The following is a 15,807-nucleotide window of genomic DNA, read 5'->3' as shown; positions in this document are numbered from 1 at the left end:
TCATATTCTTCTATTCTCTTATAATAAAAAAAAGTAAATTATTTTTTCCTATTTTAATCTAATCATCAGTATAAAATTAGAAAAAAAAAAGAACATGGACATTATTCATATAATTCTGTGTGTCTATTAAAGTATAGGATTAATTTTTTTTTCTATACCCCTACAAATACAAACCGCAGGTTGCTTCTATTTTTTTTTTTCTTTTTTTTTCATGAACGATTCAATCAGTTACAGATATGAAATTTACTGCAAATATTTTGGTCTTTTGCAAATTTTTAACAGAAGCTAATAAGTTCAGAAACAATAGGTATAACAATAAATAACAATGTAGTTTTCATAGTACTTCACCATATTCTTCTGCATTTTTCATATCTGTAAATAGAAAAGGCAGGCTACCAAAGTGATTTAAAATTACAATCTGTTTCCAACTGTCTTTACAGTGACTCAGTGGTGAAACGATCCTCCCTCTCATTTTCTCTGCCTTAACAAGCCAGAGTCCACTGTCAGATAAAATAGCAATGTGACTGATACTGACTGACAGAAAACACTGAGACAACCTATGGAAATTAGAATTATGCTTCATGTTTAAACACTATCTGAAAAAAAAAAATATAAATAAAATAAAATAAAATAAAATAAAATAAAATAAAATAAAATAAAATAAAATAAAATAAAATAAAATAAAATAAAATAAAATAATAAAATAATCTCAAACCAACAAACTAGATTTTTGTCTTACAGAGTCATGCATTCTCAGAATTTAAAAACAGTATCTTTAAGATATGTCAAGTCAAATTTTAAATGTTATTATTCACTAGAGAGAAACCAACACACACATGCACACACACACACACACACAAATCAGACACACATCTATGCTTTTAGCCTGATTCTCCTGGCGTTCCTTATCTTTTTTATAGGAAGTCTACAACTGCCTCTGAGTAAAATAGAACTTCCAAGACTTTTAGTTAATAGCCTAAAATGCATCATCAAAAAGATATTTCTTAAAAGGCACAATGTCATTTCAAATTATCTTACAACTTTGTTACTAAAAAAGCAAACAAATTACAAAATAATTACCTGTGGAAAAAAAAAAAAAAAAGTCTTTGGGTTGTTTTACAGTGGTGCCAGCCTCCATTTCCTTCTTGTGGTATAAAAGTCTCAAGATCTGATCCAAAACTGTCCTATTTGTACCTAAATAGAATTTTGGAACACTGGACATATTTTTATGTCCCATATGGCCATTTATGGCCATATATTTGGACATATATTTATGTCCAATATGAGTTTTTTATAAACTGTGAAAAAGAAAAACAAACAAAAACTTTAAGATTTGAAGATTTCAAGTAGTAAATACAGCACGATTGGTTCAGGTGTTATTTTTTGTCACTAATAATTCTATCTGGAATTTGTTCAAATTAAGGTTCAGTACACTCATTTTTGAAATTATGACTGAAATTGTGGCACTTCAGAAGGATCTTAGACTATGCAACCTATCCAAATAATAACTGGATAATAAGGATAATTTGAAGGCTCAAATGAGCTTCAGCTGTTTCCACCAGCAATAAACCTAATTTGGAGATATGTTTCAAAGACCTTGCCTCAAAATACCAAATGTAACTATTTACTGGTAAAGCAGTAATAATCTGTAAATTCATATATAATGTAAGGAAATCAATTTATTGCAGGTGTTCAGGAGCTTCCCCCTGCTCCAGCACAGACTGGATCAGTCCATGGCAAATGGTAGGGCTGTGTTTCCACCCCTGGGGCAGCCGATTCCAAGTATATTGGACTCCCCTCCAAGTGAAGGCAAATTGTGGCCTGCACTCTGCTGCTACAGGGATGGAGAAAAATGCATTAGCGGAATCAATTGTGGCGTACCACTTGGCTGCCCTCGATTCCAGTTCATACTGGAGTTCCAGCATGAACATGCAGCACTCAGTGGTGGCGTTACTTTGTTCAGGCCACGATAGTCCACTGTTAGTCTCCACTCACCATTAGACTTTTGCACTGGCCATATGGGACTATTAAAAGGTGAATGAGTCTTGCTGATCACTCCTTGGCTCTCCAATTGACGAATTAGCTTATGGATGGGAATCAGGGAGTCTCGGTTGGTGCAATATTGCCGCCGGTGCACAGTTGTGGTAGCGATTGGCACTTGCTGTTCTTCGACCCTCAGCAACCCCACAACAGAAGGGTCCTCTGAGAGACCAGGCAAGGTAGATAATTGTTTAATGCCCTCTGTCTCTAAGGCAGCTATACCAAAAGCCCACCGGAACCCTTTTGGGTCCTTGCAATATCCTCTTCTAAGATAGTCTATGCCAATGATACATGGAGCATCCGGGCCAGTCACAATGAGGTGCTTTTCCCACTCATTCCCAGTCAGACTCACTTCAGCCTCCAATACAGTCAACTGCTGAGATCCCCCTGTCACTCCACAAATACAGATGGGCTCTGGTCCTTTATAGCTCAATGGCATTATAGTGCATTGTGCACCGGTGTCTACTAAAGCCTTATACTTCTGTGCGTCTGACGTGCCAGGCTATCGAATCCACACAGTCCAATAAACTCAACTGTCCCTTTCCTCCCCCTGGCTGGAGGCAGGGCTCCTCTAATCCTGGTCAGAATCTTCTTCATTTCTGTGTTTGAAGGACTGCCTGCTGGAAGTGAGAGCAGCAAACTTTTCAGAGAATCCCTTTTTCCCGATTCTTTTCTTTTGCAACTCATGTACCCGTGCCTCTAGGGTCACAGTAGATTTTCCATCCCATTTTTTCATGTTCTCTCCATGGTCTCGTAAGTAAAACCACAGGTTGGCACAGGGTGTATAGCCACCATGTTGTCTTCCTTGTGCGGATGAACCCTTACCCCTGATAGCTGAGACAGTGGTTTGTACAGGTGGGGAGGAAAATAATATCTCTTCAAGTTGGTGAACCTTTTCAGAAAGTTTCTCCAAAGTATTCTCTTTAGTTGGTGGACACTGGTTTGTTCGGGTGGGGAGGAAGATAAATTCTCTTCATGTTGGTGGACCTTGTCATAAAGTTTCTCCACAGCTGAAATGCAGGCCTGTAAGGAAGAGGAGAGACTTTCTTTGTACTGCTGGAGTTGTTTAGCCACTTCATCCACTGTGGGTTCCTCATCCTCTTTCCAGGCCATTACTGCCAATGAGCTGGCATATGATGATGATGCACTCCATACAAACCCACCACATGGATCGTATACTGCTGACTTCATCAGGATCTGTGGATGTTTGTCCGAGCTCTGTGTCTAAATCGCCTTTTGTACAGCTAATTCCCTCGGGTACTGGATTCCCTTCTCCATAGTGGTCCACTTGTCTGGTAGACATACAAGTTCTTCCTTGAAGGAATACCTTTCCCTCACAGCTGACAGGAGACACCTCCAGAGGCTGTGAGATTGTGCTCCATCTGCAATTGCTTTGTCAATGTCTGCATCTCTAGCAAGGGATCCCAGCTGCCTGGTTTTCCTGCCCTCTAATTCCACACAATTGGCTCCGGTGTCCCAGCACTGGAGCAGCCAGGTGACAAGCTGCTCACCTATGCAACGACCAAAATCTTTTCACACGTCTCGTAGCTTACGCTGGTATAGGTTTTGGGTAGTTATTGTTAATTTTTCGGCATCCTTATCTTCCTCCTCCTGAACCCTTGACGGCCCAGCATCACCGTCTCTATACCTAGACTTAGCAGAAGACTCTCTGCATTCTAAACGACCTGAATCTCTATAAAATTTTTTCACCTTCTCTACTGGGGCAACTTGCACTGCTACAGCTCGTTTCTCTGACCCAGCCACAGGAGCTGGAGCAGCTGCAGGAGCTGGAACTGAAGTGACTGCAGGAGCTGGAACTGGAGAGGCTGCAAGGTCCATCGTAGGGGCTGGAGTGGCTGTTGCGTCTGTCACTAAATTGATAGGAGTATCAATTGCAGCTCAATAGCATGAGCCAGACCCCAACACGTTACAGTGATTTGTGTCACTTTGGAACTGTCAGAGTCATGACACCCTTTTTTTCAAGCATTCTACCACTTTTTTAGGATTTTGCAGTTGTTCAGGGGTGAATTTCCAAAACACTGAAGGTACCCACTGCTCTAGAAACCTGCCCATATCCTCCCATACTCGCTGCCACTCACAACTATCCTGCCTCAGGACAGATCTCTGGGTGAGATTCCTAAGTAGTTTTTTAACTTTAAACACATTGAAGCACATTCAGGAGACATAACAACAAGAACATGCTGGTCTGAGTATCCCAAGGATATTCAAAATCTTGGAGAACTATTGCAACAAGCTCGGAGGATAAGAGGGTGGTGAAGGAGAAAGGGAGAGTGAACGAGTAAGAAAAATTATCTTCCCCTTTCCCCTCCACAGATTGGTCCCCTGATGAAAAAAAGGCAATAGGTGTAATTGTTAATAGTTTCCGAGATACCGTTTCCAAAGTATCGAGTCGATGACATTGCTGAGTACAAATACCAGGTTAGAGTCATGACCAGAAATTTCATCGTATCATAAGTCACTGTTACAGCACACAGTACCATAATGATCTTAAAACAGGGCCTGGAAAGAATAAACAACATGACAGAGAGCACATACAGAAAGTAACGTGCTATAATACTCAATTTGGAAAACAGGCGCAGCAGACTTGAGATTAAAGCAATCAGCATTATGACTAGCAACTATTAAGCAGGTCGAATACTTATACCAATTTTAGTTTAACAGATCTGGTCAGATCTGTTGTTCTCTCAACCCTTTGGGCCCCATGTTGGGTGCCAAAAGGACTGTTGTGGTTTGACCTGGTCAGCAGCTAAACACCGCACAGCCGTTCGCTCACCCTTCCCCCTCCCTGTCTGCAATGGGGGAGAGAAATGGGAAAGTGAAGCCTGTGAGTTGAGATAAAGACAGTTTATTAAGACAGTAAAATAATAATAACAATAATAATAATAACAATAATGATGATAATAGTACTACTAATAATAATGTGTACAAAAGAAATGATGCACAATGCAATTGCTCACCACCCGCTAACCCCAAGCAGTCTGGCCCTCCTCCCCTGGCTAGCCACCCCTATATATTGTTTAGCATGATGTCAGATGGTATAGAATACCCCTTTGGCTAGTTTGGGTCAGCTGTCCTGGGCCTGTCCCCTCCCAGCTATTGCTGCACCCCCAGCCTGCCCATTGGCAGGACAGAGCAAGAAGCTGAAACGTCTGTGACTTGGTGTAAGCACTGCTCTACAATAATTAAAACATCAGCGTGTTATCAGCACTCTTCTCATCCTAAGACGAAACATAGCATTCTACCAGCTACTAGGAACAAAATTAACTCTGTCCTAACTGAAACCAGGACACACACTGAAGTTTCAGTTGTTGCAGAGCACCACTTACACACAGCCAAGGACTTTTCAGCTTCTCGTACTGCCCTGCCACAGAGGAGGCTGAGGTTGCACAAGAATCTGGGAGGGGACAGAACCGGGATGGCTGATCTAAACCATCCAAAGGGAAATTCTGTACCATATGACACCATATAGAACAATAAAACTGGTTGGAGTTGACCAGGGGGCTGATGTTGCTAGGAGTCTGGTTGGGCATCAGTCAGCTGGTAGTGAGCAATTGCATTGTACATCACTTGCTTTGTTTTTTTTTTTCTGTTATCATTACTATTATTATTTTTACTCTACCTTCATTTTCTGTCCTCTTAAACTGCTTTCAACGCAAGCCATAAATATTAATTTTATATTATATTATATTATATATTTTAATTTAATTTTCTATTTTCTATTTTTATTTTATTTTATTTTATTATTTTATTTTATTTTATTTTATTTTATTTTATTTTATTTTATTTTATTTTATTTTATTTTATTTTATTTTATTTTATTTTATTTTATTTTATTTTATTTTTCTGATTCTGTCCCTTATCTCACTTGGGGATTGGGGAATGAGTGAATGCATGTGTGGTGCTTAGCTGCCTGCCAGGTTAAACTGCAGCAGATGGTGACAAAGAAAAATGGTGTGGATCACTTAATACTAGGGCTTGTAAAGATTGAAAATTTTGATCACTGGACAGAAGTCTTAAATCTTGTGTACTCATGAGGACTTGTTACTGACTATCCACAAAAAGCAGAATTAAACTCCCTAAAGCTTGTCAGATAAGTGTTCAGATCAGCCTAAAAAGATTTTTTGTCTATATTTATCTAAATGAACAGCTCACCAGACACTGCTGTGTCTGAATTAGGCAAACATAAATGTCTGCTATCTGAAGTATTGCAGGGTGTCCTGGCCTCTGGCTGACACCATTGACATATGAGTTCCCCACCAATCCTTCAGCAAATCAGTCTGTACTGTGTGAACGGTGCTGGTTTGGAGTATCTCACATGGTATTAGATTTTATCATTTAGGCAAATGATCAAACACCCCTTGTTATTATTTTTTGTTTTATATATTAACTCTACAGGCAACTTGGACATTGAGTTTAAGTGTTCAGTTAGAATTAATTTTCTTCCTAGTAGCTGGTGGAATGCTGTGTTTTGGCTTAGAATGAGAAGAGTGCTGATAACACCCCGATGCTTTAATTGTTGCAGAGCAGTGCTTATACTAAGCCAAGGACATCTCAGCCTTTGCTCTGTCCTGCCAACGGGCAGGCTGGGGGGTGCAGTAAGAGCTGGGAGGGGACAGACCCAGGACAGGTGACCCAAACTAGCCAAAGGGGTATTCCATACCATCTGACGTCATGCTAAACAATATATAGGGGTGGCTAGCCGGGGGGAGGGGGCCGGACTGCTCGGGGTTAGGCTGGGCATCGGTCAGCGGGTGGTGAGCAATTGCATTGTGCATCACTTGTTTGTACATATTATTATTACTTTCGTATTATCCCCATTGTATCATCATTATTATTATTGTTATTATTATTTTGTTATTTTTTTTTCCCTGTCTTATTAAACTGTCTTTATCTCAACTCACGGGCTTCACTTTCCATTTCTCTCCCCCGTCCCAGAGAGGGAGGGGGGAGGGTGAGCGAACGGCTGCGTGGTGTTTAGCTGCCGGTCGGGTTAAACCACGACATAAATGTAGATGCAACTGTCTGATTTAAAGATACAGATCCTTTTTAGAAAGTCTGGTTCAGCTGGATGGAAATAAAGTGCTTAAATGAGGCAAACTGGATTGATTTTCCTATTACTTCTCTAAGGCACTGATCTTTCATAAGGTGACTGCTTTTCATCTTACTTTAGATAAGCAACATTTGTTCAGAATTTAAAACAGATTTAGATTTAAGCCTTGCATCTACACACACCACCTTTAATCAATTTCAGATCTTCAGCAACTAGCTCAATCTAAATTATAGATATACATTTTTAGGAGGGAAGGAAAGAAGAAAGAAAGAGATAAAAAGAAAGAAAATAAAACACCCTTACCTTTTACAGAACAAGCCCAGAATTCACCAAAAATTCTGTGGATTATCCCTGTGATGGAAATATATATATATATATATATATAAAGGTGAAAAAAAATAATTAAAAATTTGGAAGAGTACCAGATCTTTGGCCTCAGTGAATAATTAAACCTCTTTTACACAAGAACTTCAGTAAGTGAATTACAAATCATGACCCTCTCCTCTCCTCTCCTCGCCTCTCCTCGCGTCACCTCGCCTCCCCTCCCCTCCCCTTCCCTTCCCTTGAGGTTAGTTGAGCACGATTTCCCCTTGGTGAATCCATGCTGACTACTCCTCATAACCTTATTCACTTCCAATTGCTTGGAGATGGCATCCAGAACAAGCTGTTCCAACACCTTTCCAGGGACAGAGGTGAGACTGACTGGCCTGTAGTTTCCCAGATCCTCCTTCCTGCCCTTCTTGAAGACAGGAGTGACATTGGCTATCCTCCAATCTTCAGGCACCTCTCCTGTTCACCAGGACATTTCAAAGATGATAGAGAGCGGTTTGGCAATCACCTCTGCCAACTCCCTTAGCACACGTGGATGCATCCCATCGGGACCCATGGATTTTTGTGCATTGAGCCCATTCAGATTCTCCCGAACCTCTCCCTTGTCAACAAGGGAGGAGATATCCACTTCCCAGACTCTTTCTCCTCCCTCCAGGGTTGAGGAGTCCCTGGGGGGAGTCCTTGAAGCAAAGAATGAAGCAAAGAAAGCATTCAGTATCTCCATCTTCTCGGCATCTCTCATTACTAGGACACCCCTCTCGTTCAGCAAGGGACCCACATTATCCCTAGTCTTCCTTTTACTGTTAACAAACTTAAAAAACAAACAAACAAACAAACAAAACTTCTTATTATCTTTTATCTCTTTTGCAAGCCTCATGTCTAGGTGGGCTTTAGCCTTCCTTATCGTGTCCCTGCAGGCCCTGACAACCCTTCTATACTCTTCCCAAGAGGACAGGCCCTTTTTCCACATTTCATAAATCTTCCTCTTCCTTTTGATCTTATCGATGAGCTCCTTGCTCATCCACACAGGTTTCCTGCCCCTCTTCCCCTATTTCCTACTCTTAAGGGTGCACCGATCCTGAGATTGGAAGAAGTGCTGTTTAAATGTAGCCCAGCTCTCACATGCACCCTTGCCTTCTAACCATGTTCATGTTGGGGGGGGAAGAGGAGGAGCACAAGGGAGGAGAGGGGGAGTTGCTGCCCACTGGAATTAATCCATCACAATCCTTTACTCCCAGTTCCATGATTCCATGACGGGAAGGAACTATTGGATGTGGGGTGGGAGGGGTGTTACATTCAGTACAGTGTAGTGTCTTTCTCACTACTAGAAAGACAGCAAGGCTGTGGAACGTGTGCAGAGAATGGCTACAAAGCTGGCAAACTGAGAGAATGGCCTCAAGTTGTGCCAAAGAAGGTTTAGTTTGGAAATTAGGAGAAATTTCTTCTCAGAAAGAGTGGTTAGGCATTAGAATGGGTTGCCCAGGGAGGTGGTGAAGTCACAGTCCCTGGAAGTGTTTAAGGAAAGCTTGGACTTGGTACTTAGGGACATGGTTTAATGGGTGATATTGGTGGTAGGGTGATGGTTGGACATGATGGTCTTGGAGGTCTTTTCCAGTCTCAGTGATTCTATAGTTCCTTTCTGCTGTTCCTTCTTCCTCACACTTTTCCGCAACTCCTTCAACGTAGGATCCTCCATGGGCTACAGCATGGGTATCTGCTCCTATATGATCCTCCATGGGCTACAAGGGAACAACAAGCTTCACCATGGTTCTGTCCACAGGCTATAAGGAAATCTCTGGTCCAGTAACTGAGCACTTCCTCCCCCTTCTTCTTCCTTGACCTTGTTGTGTAAAGGATAGTTTCTCACATATTTTCTGACTTCTTCTATTACCATGTGGCACTTCACCCTTTCTTAAATGCCTTTTTTCCGGAGGGGTCATGGTCTTGGCTGTTCTCAGCTGTGTCCTATGTTATAGAATCATAGAATTCTGTAACATAGGACACAGCTGAGAACAGCCTATGTTGGGGCTGTTGGAGCCAGGTGGAAATCGTGGGAGCAGTCCCTGGCCTCTTCTGACAGAGGACAGTCCTGCAACACCTGGACTGTCAACACCTCGACACCTACACTCCAGTATGCGTTACATTTTATGTTTATTTTTTTATACAGCTGGCTATTTATTTTCTCACAACTGGGCTCCTGTAGTATTCTCATGCTCTCTACTTGAGGATATATGTATTTGTTGACCTGTAATTTTGGATACAATTTCATCACCATTTAAATAAATATTACAAATATGAAGTGTTTCATTGCCTATATAAGGACAAAGAAGTAATGAAACAGATTTTCGTTATGCCATTTATACCTCTTGGCCTCCTGCCATGCTGTGTGAAAAGGACATTTCACATACTTTAAGAAAATATAATATCTAGTTTGATATGTATTCTCCTAACCTCCTCCCATTCCTCTTTTCCATCTTCCTGAAGACATCATATTATAAACAAATACTAATTTGAATGACTCATATTAAATGATAATATAAGCAACATAGAGCCAGTTGCTCATGTAGCTGTATCAACTCACAGTAGACATCTTCAGGACTAAAGTGACTAAATGCATTTAACTGCAAGCAGTTGTAATGAAAGTACTAAAATAGTACCTTTAGAACTTTTTCTTAATCAAAATCTAAATATTTTTTTATCTTTTAAAAATTATTTTCATGAAAATAAAAAGTTATTTCCAAAAATATTGCATAAAAGTTTTATTTTTAGCGTCCCTGTATTTTTTAAATTAAATAAAAAATGCGTGTGCATATAAATCTATATCTATATATAGATAGATCTAGATATATACTTCTTACTCATTACAGTGGTCACAAATTAAGGAATTCCTCCTGGGTAATGTTTAGATATCTAAAGTTTTATATGGAAGTCCAAGTCATATCCCAGATTTGATGAAACACACACATGTAAAAAGCCTTGATACCTGTTTTATGCTGATATATACCTACCCATTCTGTCAAGGTGCTGTCTACTAGGGAACATAGCCTACACTTATCCTGAAACATTTAGATTTAAATAAAGCTTTATGGAAAAATGAATTTTAGATGCTTACATTACAGCAGATAAATCTCAATCTCAAGATATAACATACTGACTAGATAGCTACTCTACTAAATTTTAAAAACTGTTACTGATTACATGTTAGGTTAAGAAACAGTAATCAAAATACAAATGTTAAAGTTTGCACAGGAAATTATTACAAATAACATATATATATAAAGACAATTTTGATTTACAAGTTTATTATTGCAAAATATCCACAGGGCACATTCGAAGAAAAAAAAAAGATGCTTGATAGTTGAAAGTAATTGCTTGTTCTTAAAACTATGTAGTATTAGGAACTAACCAGATCTTTATATAGCAAAACATTAAATTTTAGATTTTACTCTATGTTTAGGAATTTGGTTATTTGTTCAAGTTCGCAATGAGCTCACAATCAATTATAAGATAACAATAATAATAATAACAATAATAATAATACTAAAATCCATCTCCAATTAAAAAAAAAAAAAAAAGTATTTAAAATGTATTTTTACCTAGGATTAAAAGGATCTGTGAACTTACACCTCTGCCATATCTGAGTAAAAAATAAAAAATGAAAGCAAACCAATGACAAGTTTTAAAATATATATATATATATATTTAAAAAAATATATATTATTTAAATAAATAAAACTAAATAACTGTAAATGTTCTTTGGATATGAACAGTTTTCCAAAACAAATTGATATATTATATTTATATTGCCTCATTTGACCATATTAATTGAAGAGAAAATTAATTTGGAAAGGTACCTAACAGTGAGAAAGACAACATAGGACTTTTAGATGTTGTTGGAGGCAATTAAATACCTTCAGTATTATATCTCATATACGAGTGAGCTCTTGTTCTAGTTTTGTATTGTTTTAACTTGTATTGTGATGGCTAAGTGTGTTTTTATTTCACCTCTTGTTGCAGGAGGAGCTGAGTGAAATGATCAAATGACTTTTGTTTGTTTGTTTGTTTGTTTCCCAGTCACTTTTATTTATAATTATGTTATATGTGTCCCTCAATTATATGTCAATTATATATGTCCCTTGAGGTTTGTCAGAGAATTTCAAGCACACAAACAGAATGACTGACATCTATCAAATCCTCAGGAGTGAATTCATTAGGTTGTCATTCACCTGAGAGTAGAATAAAACTTTGCCTCTAAGAAAAATAGTGAAAATCATGACATTAAAATGATCGTTCCTATATCTCAAATAATTTAAAGTTTAGCTGAAGTCAAAAGTGAGATAGAAATAAAACAAGCCTCTTCCTGCTCCTGCTTTTGCCACCCTTATTTATTCTGTAAATAAGTTCAATAAATCTACATACTCCTCCATGTTTTTCGGAGAACATTTTACAGAGTTGAAACCTCCTTTCTGAGGCAAGATTATATTCTTATGATAAGTTTCAAGTGATGCTGACATACAAATGCTTGAGAACTGAATATACATTTACTGCTTTTTTAAACCTGAAATATTTGGTTGTGTGGGAAAGAAAGGACAAAGTCAAAGGCAGCATCTTTTTATTCTCCTGAATTTCTTTTGTCAATTAAAACGATTCATCAGAATTCCGTGTTCAGAAAATGTTTCTGGTCTATATTTCAGAAAAATCACAGTATTTTCTTAGTCATTTATGTCAAAGTTAGGACTGACTTGTATGTGAAGAATAAAGAAACCACCTATATCTAAACTGTAATTTAGGTTAAAAACATATGACTGGTCTCCAGCAAGCAATTTAGACGTAGAACAATGGTATCATATTGTTAAGAAAATAAACTGTTAATTTAAAAAAAAATGTCATCAGCTAATAAGCAAATTATTAATAACATTCAAACGCGACATGGTAAGTGAATTTCTTTAAAATTCATTATTGACAAATTTGACTCTGGACTTCTCCTTAACAAAGAACATATTGTCACTGGAAATTTGAAATATCTTTGACAGCTATTAGTTTGAAAGTGATATGATAGTTTGAAGTATATCTACAGGACAAGTCTAAAGATTAGTTATTTTAATATTTGTGTTTATTTTCTTCACCAAATATTTTAACCACAATAAGTTAATAAATATTGCACTTTTGAATGAACACGTTTGATAGTAAACTATTTTGCTTAAGCTTTATTGGAAATTCATAGCAAGAGGGTATAAAGCAATTACTCCTGTTTCCCCAGGTAGTATTTGAAACATCTTCCCAAATATTCTTCAGTGCTTTGATAAACTGAAGGTTTGTGTAACCAAAAGTTGTATTACTTATGTATTAAATACCTTTCACATTTCTGATGCATTCATCTAAAGAAAATGTAAAATGTGAATGAAGTACAATAACAAAGAAAAATATATGTGAAGAATTACAATGCACTATCATATCTGGGACTAAAATATTGTAAAGATTTTATTTTTAAAATTTTAAATCCCTAAATTTCAATATTTATTTCTATCTGCATTTAAGTTAGATTTTTGATTTACTTGATCAGCCTAACAGAATCTAGTGTCCTTTGTGTTGTTTTAAATTATCTAATCTGGAAAGATATTCTAGAAAGATGAGCATGTCTTCTTGGTTAAGTATTGCCTCTGTTATCTCCTGCAAACATTTAGAAGCCCTATAGAATACCAAATAATATTGAACACCTATGTTTATTTACATGAACTTTGCACAGATCTAAGTTACCATTACAGTTAATGTTAATAAAGGATTTCGGCTACATGTAAATAAATACTTTTTTGAGAACCCATAGATATCTAAGATTTCTTTTTAGAGTTCAGAATGGTGTACCACTGTACAGCACCTGGAGGACAAGTGAGATATCCTAAGATATTTCAGAGAACAGTAGGAGCTTGATTCTGTTGCTTCAGTGCAGGTGTTTAGTACCATACATGCTGCCCTAAGAGTCTTAGATGGCACTGACATTTATTTTCAAGAAACAGAATCCTCCTTTAATTCTCATGTAGACATTTCAGTTAAGCTTTCCACCAGAAAGCATGGAAATTCCTTTTATATGAGCTGTTATTTTTATAAATGTATAAAATCTGGGCATTGAAACTGTTGAAACTAACTTTTATGTAGTCCGTAAAGTATATAAGAGTAAAATAAATGAATTTCAGAGAGATGGGACCATCTTTGTTGTTATGATCTGTTAGCCAGTTTAAACAACAACAACAACAACAGCAACAACAACAACAACAACAACAGTCAAGGAACAGTTAAAAATGCACAGCACTTCTGGAAGATATATATATATATATGAATTAAAGCAATAGATATTTTGGGCAACATTTTTTTTCTAATTTTAAAGAATCAATATTTCACTTTCAGCATAAAATGGCTTTACTAAGGTATGCGAGACCATATTATAAAGATTTTGAGATGTATCAAAGAGCAGATGGGCTTTTTCTTTTATTTCACAAATATTGAACAACAGCAACAAAAGCCTAATGACTGTATCTCTGTCTCCATCTAATGTTTCATCTAAGGATTCTTTAGTGGACAAGGTCGAAAACTGACATCTATACACATCTAGTACATCTATACTTCTGTAATGTTTATCTTTTACTGTAATGAACAGAGAGAACAAAAAAAGCAAATGGATCAGTTCGGTTTGACACACCAATTCAGCCAGTGGCAGATGAAGCATCTGTGTGACTGTGAGATCTGACACAAGACTTGTGGAAAGGGACGTGACTTTCCAGTGCAGCAGCTGGAGGGTATTAGGATATATGAAATAGCACTAGGGGCATACATGGGGGAAAAGGATTTGACACGTGAGTACTGTCTAAATTCTCACCAGGATTTTGATGACCAAAATTAGCTAGATTAACGTTACTCTGGAAATGTCTCTTAATATTAACAAGACAGGAAGGCTAGAAGGACAAATGGAAATACAGATGTTTACCTTGGATTAATAAAAGGGAAAAAAAATGATGAAATGAATTCCATGTTGTCTGAAAATAAATAAATAAATAAAATTTAAAAATTCATGTTTTTTGTAATGCTAAGATCGATTTGTGATGCCAAAAATAAATTCTGTTTTCCACGTAGGCAGTATCTCTTAGTGTAAAAGCCTCAATAAAAAAAATGTTCTGAAGTTTTAAGCCTAAGTGCCATTCTCAGAAATCTTTTTCTCATGACTAAAGACTTATTCTGGTAGTTTTAAACACTTAAATCATTAAGCACTAGTCTATAATCTACCCAGTCATAATTAGAATTATTTTAAATAATTGCTCATATATCATATAAAGAGCAAGATGTAATGTTTTATTAATTTTAAAATGTTTAAATTAATTTTAAAATGTTTAAATTAATACATTTGAGTAAAAATCATTAATTGCTTTGGAAGATGGAAATGCATGTGCTGAATAAAACGTTTGGTTGTGTCCATATATTTGGTTGTATCCATATATCCTTGCACCTCCTTATCACTCAGTAAGGCATGCAAATAAAGGATACCAAATTTGAAGATATTAATTAGGGCATTCAGATCTCCATTTTTCTTCCAAAATGAAATATTCATCATCTGTTTACTTTTATTGAATTCACACTGAAATTGTAAAAAGTTTCAAGCTCTCATCTGATTTTTATTCTAGTCTAGTCTAGTCTAGTCTATTTTTTTCCTGTCTGACCCTCCAGCCTGACTAAAGTCAATATAAAAATAAAGTAGTGTAGAAATCAGAGACTCTACTGGCAATATGTACTTACCACATATCATTACCACAAATATCATTATATAGTTCTTTAACAATAAATGTTTTGTCTTCCCACAGGTACATATCACTATCTAAAGAAAATGAAAGCATGCTTTCACTGCATAACAGAAGTTTTACAAAACTGGCATTATACAGATTTCTAACAAGTTATATGAAAAATTTGAAGAGCACTGGATTATCTAGGTTTCATTGACTGTATTAACTGATGAAGGCATACTTGAAAATATATAGTAATTCTGTAAGGAATCAGTGTCCTTTAGTATGCACTGAACAACATCTAGTGACTCATATCAATTAACCATTTCCTGATTAGAAATGACAGCTTGGTTGCTGACATTCTTAATTAACTTGTTTGATAAAAATAATTCCCTTGGGGAATAAAAAAACTATTTAATCTTTCTAGATTAAAATTCATCTGGGCCAAGGAAATTTCCTTACTCTTTTTATCTGAAAGTGAAAAGGAAAACACTTCACACTTTTGCTCTTATTGATTTGAATTATAAGAGATGAGTCATAGGTGATACCTAACACCAAGTAGACTTTAGTCTCTATTCTTGTGAAAAGAAAAAACATCTC

This window comes from Netta rufina, assembly GCF_964035555.1.
Source record: "Netta rufina genome assembly, chromosome: 1".
In the NCBI taxonomy this organism is placed as follows: Eukaryota; Metazoa; Chordata; class Aves; order Anseriformes; family Anatidae; genus Netta; species Netta rufina.
The sequence above is the reverse complement of the archived record's forward strand: the minus strand, read 5'-3'. Positions refer to the sequence as shown.